This window comes from Nannospalax galili, unplaced genomic scaffold (assembly GCF_000622305.1).
Source record: "Nannospalax galili isolate Female #2095 unplaced genomic scaffold, S.galili_v1.0 scaffold1576, whole genome shotgun sequence".
NCBI classification, from domain to species: Eukaryota; Metazoa; Chordata; class Mammalia; order Rodentia; family Spalacidae; genus Nannospalax; species Nannospalax galili.
The window spans coordinates 90312-100840 of record NW_008338111.1 but is presented as its reverse complement, the minus strand read 5'-3'; the positions used below and the strand labels follow the sequence as shown (position 1 = coordinate 100840).

Sequence of the window (10529 nt, the reverse complement as noted above, 5' to 3'; positions counted from 1 at the left end):
CCTATGGAGGCCAGTGGTATTGGGATCGCCTGGAGCTGCAGTTATAGGCAGTTGTAAGCCACCCAGCATGGATGCTGGAAACTGAACTATGGTTCTCTTCAAGAGCAGTATGGGTTCTAATCACTGAGTCATCTCTTCAGCCCTCTGTTTGAAAACTCTTAAACCTAAAGGTTTTAGAAATGTTGTGGTTATCTGACTCTTATAATCTTTCCATACCGTCTTCTGTGATGTTCCCTGGGCCTTAGGTGAAGGGGTTGCATTTTAGAAGAATCGGTTGGGGCTGGGCATCCCAGGATCACTTATTATCTGCATTTTGATGAATTGTGGATCTATTTATTTACTTAATCTAAAGATATATTTTTATTTTTAACTATGTGTGTTTGCATATGAGCACAGTGCCCATGGAGGCCAGAAGAGGGCATCAGATCCCTCCAAGCTAGAGTTATAACTTAAATGTGATGTGATAACAGTGGTGTGAATCATCTGATATGTGTGTTGGGAATGAAACTTGGGCCCTCTGTGAGAAAAGTGTCCACTCCTAACCATCTTTCCAGCCACAAAACATTACTAATTTAAAAAAAAATGCTTTGAAGACAAATGTGACTTCTGCCTATAGTATATTATAGCTAAATATTTTAGTTTACTTTGTTTTAAAGTAAATTACAAAGACCCAATTTACCAACTTTTTCAACCTTAGTTATCAGTTTTCAGAACTGACGAAGTTGCCACGATTCATACACAACTAGAAAATATCCTTAATTTATACCAAACCAGATATGTATTACCATTTATAAAGTAATAGCTGTCATTATTCGACACTGAAGAAAATTGAAATACTTCTGATTCATCTGGCAATGTTAACTTCACAGCAGGCTGACACTGTTGTTCGAATCTCAACACAATTGAATCAGATCCATGTTGGTGTTAGAGTACAGTCTTCTCCCAGCACTCCTCAAAGTGACAGGCTCAATCTGGATTACATTTTTTAAAAAAAGCAAAGTGTATACAGAAATTACAAAGATTTTAAAGACAAAAAAAAAATGATCCTACTGTGTGGTCCCCAAAACAAACTCAAAAGTCTATGACAATAGATTAGGTACAGTTATAATGAAAGTCGAGTTCATTTGAAATCTTCAAAAGAAATGTTTCTGTTAATCCTCAAATGGTGCTGGTTATTAGCATTCTGTTAAATGTGAAGGTTGAATTACTTATTTTAGCACAGCAGCTGCTCCTTACCATTTATCATTAAGGACTTTAACTGGTCCTCTTCTTCAACTTTACTCTTGACCATTTCTCCACAATTCTTTTTGTAGTGTTTTTCTGCCATTAACTGTTTTAGAAGTTGATATTGATTTGAAATTGCCTATCCCACTGTCAACAAATGACATTGAAGAGAAGGAAGTCAGCCCCCCATGACCCAGTGACCTGAAGGAAGTGAATCCTGTATCAAATGACGAAAACCCACCTCTAATGCTGGAAGTCCACTGAAGGCAGAGAAAAAGAAGCCCACGCCTTGGTTTCTGCTTCCTGGAGGACTCCTTTGGTTCCCAAAAAAGTCATCAAATGGGCTTCAAAGAAGTTGAATGAAAACAGGTCACTTCCATCAAAAACTTCCCTGAAGACATCATCTGCACTGCGGAATGTGGAGCCAAACTCAAAGGACTGTCAAAATGACTTCCACCTCCTCCTGCTTGTTTAATCCTTTGCTGTATTTGGCATGGACATCCTGGTTTTTAGCATCTGATATCACCTCATGTGCCTCAGCTATTTGTTTGAATTTTCGCTCTGTTCTTTTTTCTTAAGATTTTTATTCAGGTGCCATTTAAGTACCTGTTTCCCATAGGCCCTTTTGATATCCTCAGGTGAGGCATATAGCACTTCATAGTAATCCACCATGTCTTAACAGATTGTTGGAAAAAGTCCAAGGACACTGAGGTTTGGGAAGGCTGGAAGAGGGTCTCCTCATAGCACCTGTGCCTTGGTAGTGACAGTGGCAGTCTGTAGCTAAACTCTTTTGATCACTATTTCCTCTTTATGATGTAAAATTCATTATCCAAGTATTACGTAGAAACAAGGGAACGAAAATAGAAAAGGGGAGCAAATAGGTGAAGGTGAGAGTCTTGAATTTAAAATTTTTGTTTTAATGAGGGCTGGAGAGACGGCTCCCCAGTTAAGAACACTGGATGTTCTTGCGAGGACCGGGTTAGATCCCGAGCACCCACATGGCTGCTAACAAACATCAGTAACTCCAGTTCCAAGAAATCCATGCTCTCATCTGAGTTCCATGGGCATTGCATGATCCAGGTGCAATTACACATATGCAGACAATACAGTCATACACATAAAATAAAAATAATAAATAAAATATTTAAAAGTTTTTGTTTTAAGGATAAAAACAGTAACAATCCCCTACCCCACCCAGGGAAAGCCAGTCTAAGTTCCTAGAACCCTGAAATTGGAGGGCCTGAAAGGATGAATTATGATAAAAATGTTACACAGTAGAAAATGAACATGTGGGTAATTTAGGTTTTAGGTCTACCAAAAATCTAGGTCAGGATTGTTGCAAAAGTGACTAAGGGAGAAATACAAATCAGACAGAGTATTTGCCTGGAAATAGCTAATATGGAAAGAACAAAAGTGCTGGCTAAGCAGAGAAGCCTGAGCCGTTTGTTCTTGCTCACAGGAATGGCTCAGCAGCTCCCGCTCACTAAAACGAGCTGTAATCACACATTTTCCTTTACTACTCTCTCTCACCCCGATGGCCAATTTATCCACAGCAGCATATTTACAGGCCTGTTTACGGAATTGGAATTCTTCACCAGAGCTGATGCTACAGTGCCTCGGAGCACTATAGGATTAATTGAAGCTGCATGCAAGAGTTGATGAATGGCTTGGCTCTCAATGAGGAAAGTGGTGCAGGGCAGAATTTCAATGGAAGGTTTTAGCCAGTACTTAGCGACTGGGATACAAAATTGCTGATTGTTGAAGTGTTATCTTCTTTTTCTGACCAGGCTTACAGGTGCCTGATTATTATTTTCTCTGCCACATCCCCTTGCTTTCCATTCTGTTTTGTTTATCCTTAGCTCAAGATTATTTAGTAGGAAGGGTCAAATCAAATATAATTGCAAACCTTGGGGGTTTTCCTTTTACTTCATCTCATTAAAATATTCTGAAGGAGTCGTAGGTTCAGATCCCTGCCACTCATGGAGTTATGGAGATAGCACATTGGAAATTAACTGTCAGCAGATTAGCGCTTGTTTTTACAGCTTGCTCTTGAAATTCACAAGTGTGCTCAATGTATTTGTGTCTTCTTAACATTCTTTTATGCTGTTTTCTTCAATCACTTGTTTATAAGTTCTTCATACGCTCCTTATTCGCCTCCTCAGGGAGATTTCCAGATGAAATATCTACTGCCTCCTTGGGTTGTTCCTCTTTCTTCTTCCTAGCAGTCACAGTCCCATTTAAAGCCCCTTTGTTTTGATACACCATTTCATAAAACAGTTATCTGTACAGGATATTTCCTTAAATCCACACTTTTCCAAGCATTTATTGCTGCCATTGGGGTTTGACAGTTTGATCATCACCTTGATTTTCCATTATACCTCTCTTTCTTCTATTGAAGGGCTTTTTTTCTTGTCCTACTACATAATAAAAACAAACCAGGAATTATACTTATTTCCTCTTCTTAAGCATTCTGAACACGATACAGCAGTTGTACCATGCAATCTCCACGGTATGGTAGCTAGCAAAATTTGTATAATGAAGAAACAGTTGACATGCCAAAATAAATGGGGGAAATTTCATGGGGTCCCACCTCAAGTTGGAGAGCGACAGACAAACAATGGATGCTGAGGGAGGGAAAATCAATTTTCTGCAGGGATGAGCTCCCCGATCGGTTATCTAATCCCAAGTGGGCAGCCCTAAACCCAGGCACACACAAAAAACACTAAATGGAATCAGTGCATTATATGTATATAATGTATATTAAATATAATAGTATGTATTTACAAATATATGCATGTTTATGTATCACTAGTAATCAGGGGAAGACTTGGAGGGGCATTGGGAGGGGTGGAAATGATACAAATATAATCCTCATGTATAAAATTCTCAAAAAAAGTTAAAAACGTATTATTGCCTATGCTTTTAGCCTTGATTTTTCAAGTCTTACCAGGTATCAAAAAAGCTAATGGTATAAATGCTTTTCCTTACGTAATTTTGTCAGCTGATCGCTAATCCTTATGCGTTTGCTTCTGCCATCTCATTCCAGCGTGTTATCTGTGTTTCCCCCACCCTGAACTGGGTATCATTCTCTACTCTGCTTCTGCTCTTTGATCTTTTCTCTTTCCCTAGTCCCCACACTTCAACTATCAAAATTTGATTTTCCCTTGATTTATTGCTTTGGAGCATTAGTTTTAGCCTTCACTTTGATTTTTTACCTTATTCTACCTGCTTACCCGCTGTCTTGGACATGCCTTCAAAGTTGTCCCAGTCAAGCATGAACCTGGCTGTCTTTTTCTGTGTGGGTGTGTGTGCATGTACATTACACATCTAATCAGTATATAATGTGTAATGAATGTTTATAAGCACTCTGCTCTGACTGCTTGCTGGTTGTTTATGGTTGCTTCATACTATTGACTGCTACCCACAATGGCAGTTTTACCTTCCTATTTCTCTGCTTTTCCACCTGTCTATATCAGAAGATTGAGGTTGGGAGATATGTATAATGAACTAAGTGAACATAGTGCTTATTCGTGTGAGAGTCCTTAATGGATAACACTTGTTCTTGAAATAATTTGTTTTAGTGTTTGTTTTGTGTTTGACACCTTATAAAGATGAATAAGTATACATTAAAAGTCACAAAAGTCCACCCAGTTTAGGACATGAAGTATAAACGGCTACTTGGACATTAGGAGTTTCTGAATTTTATCTTGAGTAGAATGTATTGCCTTTGTTGAATTTTACTATGTACATTGATAAAAAGATCAGAAAAAAATGTTTCTTTAAAATTCTTTCTGAAGTAGATGAGTAGATATAGAGGAGAGAGTGGTGTATCTCTTTTTAAATATGAATGAACATGAAACAATAAAAATGTGGGTGAAAACTTCCAAGTGTTACTACTATATTGTATTACAACTTTCTTGTGCAAGAACGTCTTTACCAACCATACTGCCAAAGCTAGAAGTCAGAAAGGAAACCTAAAATTACTATATGGCTTATAAACTACTAGTAGTTGAAATATAAATATAATGGAAATATAGAAATATATGTAACTTCTAGATTTTGTCTTAAAATCCATAATTCTGGCTAGGCTTTTATAAGTCAATAAGACAAAATTAATAGTTCATTATGAAACAAAGATAAAAATAAACCTGTAACTAAAGGCAGCTCTCCATATAAACATGAGAAAAGTCTTGTTCTTATCCTACTATGCATAGTTGTTAATGTTTATTGCAAGGCAGATGAAATAAAGTTATTTCATTTTGAAAAAGAAATCGTTACAACCAAGAAACTAGGTGAAAAATAAACGTTATATTAGTTACTTTTCTGTTACTGTGATAGAAACACCAAGACCAAGGGAACTTATAAAAGGAAGAGTTTATTTAGCTTACAGTTCCAAAGGGGTAGGAATCCATCATGGTGGGGAGGTATGGCAGCACAGGTGGCTGGAGGAGGAGCAGAAGCTAAGTTCTTACATCTTCAACCAGGCACAGGAAACAGAATCCATCATGGTGGGGAGGTATGGCAGCACAGGTGGCTGGAGGAGGAGCAGAAGCTAAGTTCTTACATCTTCAACCAGGCACAGGAAACAGAGAGCAACTGGAGATCCAGCAAGGTTTAAGTCTGCCCCCAGTGATGTGTTTCCTGAAGCATGGCCACACTGTCTAAGACTTCCCAAAACCAAGCAACACCAACTGGGGACAAAATTCTCAAATATTTGGAGGCTACGGGGCCCACTGTCATTCAGACCACCACACATATTCTAGTTAATTATTAATTCATAATTGTCAAGTATTCCAAAGAGAAAGTACCAATATTTTCTCTGTATGTGACCAATAGTATCACAGAGAAAAGTAAAATAAAATTAAGACTAAATGTGCTAGATAGCTTTAGTGTCAGCTTGACACACCTGGGTCAAGGGAGCCTCAGTTGGGCAATTGCCTCTGTTGAATTGGCCTGTGGTCATTTCTGTGGGGCATCTTCTTAATTGTTGTGTGATGTGGGAGGGCCCAGCCCACTGTGGGTGGTGCCATCCCTGGACAGGCAGGCCTGTGTTGCATAAGAAAGCAGGCTGAACAGGGGCCAGGAGAGCAAGCCAGTAAGCAGCATTCTTCCATGTCCTGTTTCTCCAGCTCCTGTTTCTAGGTTCTTGCCCTGAGTTCCTACCTTGGGCTCCCTGATGAACTGTGACCTGGAGATGTAAGACAAATAAACCCTTTCCTCCCCAAATTGGTATTGGTCAGCATGTTTTGTCACAACAATGGAGAAGCAAACTAGGACACCAAGGGAACTTATAAAAGGAAGAGTTTATTTAGCTTACAGTTCCAAAGGGGTAGGAGTCCATCATGGTGGAGAGGCAGAGGTGGCTGGAGGAGGAGCAGAAGCTAAGTTCTTACATCTTCAACCAGGCACAGGAAACAGAGAGCCACTGGAGATCCAGCAAGATTTAAGAACTCTGTAAGTCTGCCCCCAGTGACGTGCTTCCTGAAGCATGGCCACACCTTCTAAGACTTCCCCAAACCATGCAACACCAACTGGGGTCAAAATTCTCAAATATTTAGAGCCTATGGGGACCATTATCATTCAGACCACCACACATGTTCTAATTAATTATTAATTCATAATTATCAAGTATTCCAAAGAGAAAATACCAATATATTCTCTGTATGTGACCAATAGTATCACAGAGAAAAGTAAAATAAAATTAAGACAATTTTTTATGAACATTAATGATTTAACTCTGAACAGTATTTTAGTATAATTTAATTATATTTTACATATACTTTATGTAAGAAGAGTACCATGGATTTCCTTTTTTACATTTACTTATGTATTTATTTATTTACTCTGTGTGTGTGTGTGTGTGTGTGTGTGTGTGTGTGTGTGTGTGTGTTGGCACACATACCACAGTGCATGTGTGCATGTTAGAGGACAACTTGTGGAGGTCAGTTCTTTCCTTCTACTATATGGGTTTCAGGGCTTGAACTCAGGTCATCAGGCTTGGCAGCTGGTGTCTTTATCCTGAGTCATTTTGTTTTATTTTATTTTCTTGAAGGAAAGCAGATAAATGTAAATTAATAGAGGTTTAATTAGAAAATCAAAGTCATATAGAGGTTCCGTTCAAATCATTACAAAGTAATCTGAGACAGAAAACTGTTTGCTGTTAACGGTAAGTAAAACAGAAAAAAAAAAAAAAACTGAGTATTTCCTAGCATAATCACATATAAAAAGTGATGTGCCAAATTGAAATACATAGTTAAATTCTGCATATATGTGTTTGGAATGTATATAATTAATATGAAGCACTTGCAAGAGTTTTTAAGTTGAATTTTTTCACATTTTTATTTCGAGTCTTGATGTAGTCTCCACCTAAAGAAAAATGCTTTTTGGAGTAAAGCAATACACTATTGTTTGGAAAGTATTTTTTTTCATCAAGAGCTAGTCTAGAAAGGAAATAAAGGGAAAGTTGGGCAATGGCTTTAATAGAACATGTATTGATTACTAGAGGACCACTGAACAACGTGTCAAGTTGTTACAACTGTGCCATATGCATGGCTGAAACACAAATGCCAAAACAGAAGCCTCTTTAAATAGTTCACCCTGAATACACATAGGAGACACTGGAGAGTTGTCATCAGCCTCCATGAGACCCAGACGCTGAAGTGTAGGCCAGACACTAGCATGAGGACCAAGCTCTGTGAAGGACTAAAAGAAAGTCTCTCTTCCTACTCTTGCATGAGAGAGAAGCCATGTGCATAGAACTGCTGCTTCTGGTTCTGAGAGTTTGCTTCTCTTTGACCCTGTGTTTTCAAGTCCTGGTGTTTAGGATGCCTCCAGGGCTAGATATACTAGAGGAGATGCAGACACCAGGGAAAATCCTGTCCTCTTTAAGTGAGAGTAACTCCAGTGAGTAATCAATTTTCTATATCATTTTCTTTACATATTTTGTTTGAAGACATTCTTCAATTGTTTATTTTTATTTTTCTTGGGGAGCACTGGCATAAACAACACAATGGTGTGAAAATCATGTGCGTTGAAATGGGAGATAGTATTACATCTTTACCTTTCACATAACAGATGGGACTGTGCAGTGATTTTTTTTTTTTTGAGACACAAATTCACATGACTTTGTGGAGAAGAACAGAGCCAATCCTGATATCCTGATATCCTCACATTGTATTTTGTAAGTGTCTATAATTTGGTTACAAAAAAAGAGAGAAATGCTATTAACTCTAAAGTTATAATGAACTATGTAATTCCAACTACAAGCCAAGGACATCTGATATTTGCTTCTTCACTGTAAAGTAAGGAAGAGAATCTCATCAAGTTTTATTTCATGAATGTTTCCAATTCCTCTTTGGGAGTCACTTTTCTCTTGCTGTCCTCCAACAGACAGACCATGGACAGAGTCTTTCAAGCCTGCTTGCACCTGCTTGCCTAACATGGAAGAGTTTCCTTTTACTTCACACCCTCCTTAGCACCTGTTATCTTTGTCTTTTTAAAATATTCCCCTGATCATGGGTGAGGTGATATGTCAATATGGTTTTAATTTATATTTCCATGATACTTAGTACTGTTGAATGTGTTTTTATATACCCTTTAGCTATTTTTATAGATTCTTTGAAAAGATGTCCATTCAGGTCTTTTAGCCATCTTAAAATAATTTTTTGGAAATTGAATTGTATAATTTCCTTATATATATATTTTGAATATTAATGTCTTACGAGATTATTTCATACTGCATTTTACATGATATTCAGTAATCAGATCAGAATGGACAAAGGAAAATGTAAGATCTAAAATCATAAAGCTCCTAGAAGAAGGCATAGGATACAATTTCCTTGACATTGACCTTGGTATTTGAACAGGACACTAAGAATACAAATAAGAAAATAAACCCAAACAATGGCAAGTACCCAAGCTTAACAGCTTCTTCATAGCTAAAGAAACAATTAGCAAAATTGAAAAGCATTCCACTGATCATGAGAAAAACATTGCCAATTACATTTGAATTTAAATATAGAGAAGGAAAAGAGGAATGCACTTGGGAGTAGGCATTCCAGGGCTGTGTTCAGAGGAGTTTAGAAAGAGCACATGTATAATCCTAGCAAGAAATTAGGACTCAGGCATAAACACTGCGATCCCACCAATACAGTACCAGCACAGACCCAATTATCTGTTAAAGTATTCTTGTTTTTGTTTTTGTTGCTTTTTTTGTTTTGTTTGTTTTGATACATGACCTCTCTGTAGCCTCAGCTGACCTGAAACTTGCTTAAGTAGACCAGGTTGACCTTGAGTTCAGAGATCCACCTTCCTCTGCTTCCAGAGTGCAGGGATAAAATGCCTGTGTCACCACACCCAGCCCTAAGGTATAATTTTTTATCAGATGCAAGTATTAGATGTGGGGAGGAGGTGATTCAATGGAGATTTGATTTGATCAATGCCCCCTGCATGCAAGTGGGCAAATATAATTCTAAATCACCCATTAATGTAATACTAATGCACATTAATCATAAGTAAAAATAAAAGATGAAGCTATGAGCACCCATTTCAAAAGACTAAAAATATTACTTTTTGTCCTCGAAAGTATGTGCTGAATGCACCAAACATGGGTGCGATAAAGAAAAAGAAAAAATTTTTTTTGTGTGTTAACTGCTGCCAGATACTTCTTAATCCATTTATAAATCCACACAATTGTCCTAAGACACGTGTGTTATTGTCTCCAGTTTACAAGCTAAGACTTTTGATTTTTGATTTTTATGGAAGGATTTTCCCACCAGTACACAGTTCTAAAAATCTGGAGTTGAGTAAAGAACTTTTCCAATAGAAGGCTCATGGATTCCATAGAAGTTTTTTGTAAACTTCTAGTACCAACTACACATAAAAGTCAACTGAAAATAAAGATACTCCAACAATCGGAGATTTAGTTACTGTTGGTGGCTAGTGGTCTATTGGTTTTAGTAGTATCTTTGTAATAATTTTCATCTCCCCAATCCACCTGGCCTATGACTCTGAGGGAGACAAGTGTCATAGCAGACATGAAAATAGTGCATAGTTCTAGAAACTGTCCAAGAAAAAATATTGTAATGTCTCTGGACAGAAAAGTAAATGATAAATTGCACATAGTGTTTCTTTTTCCTTAAACTAAACTTATAAATGTATGGCAAGCAAAAATTGAAGTATGAGAAGGGTTTGGGCTTCTTAAAAGAACATGGTTGTATAAAGCTTAGTGGCTCTCAGTCTGGTGCAAAATTGAGCTGACATACTTTCATTAAATACAACAATTTCCCTAAATTAAAAAATAAAAA

The 10529-nt window shown here is 37.5% G+C and overlaps 1 pseudogene; it reads right to left on the bottom strand.

Moving 5' to 3' along the window:
• Window positions 1-1213: 1213 nt before the first annotated feature.
• On the bottom strand, window positions 1214-1896 carry LOC103733998 (annotated as a pseudogene).
• Between the last annotated feature and the right edge of the window lie 8633 nt (window positions 1897-10529).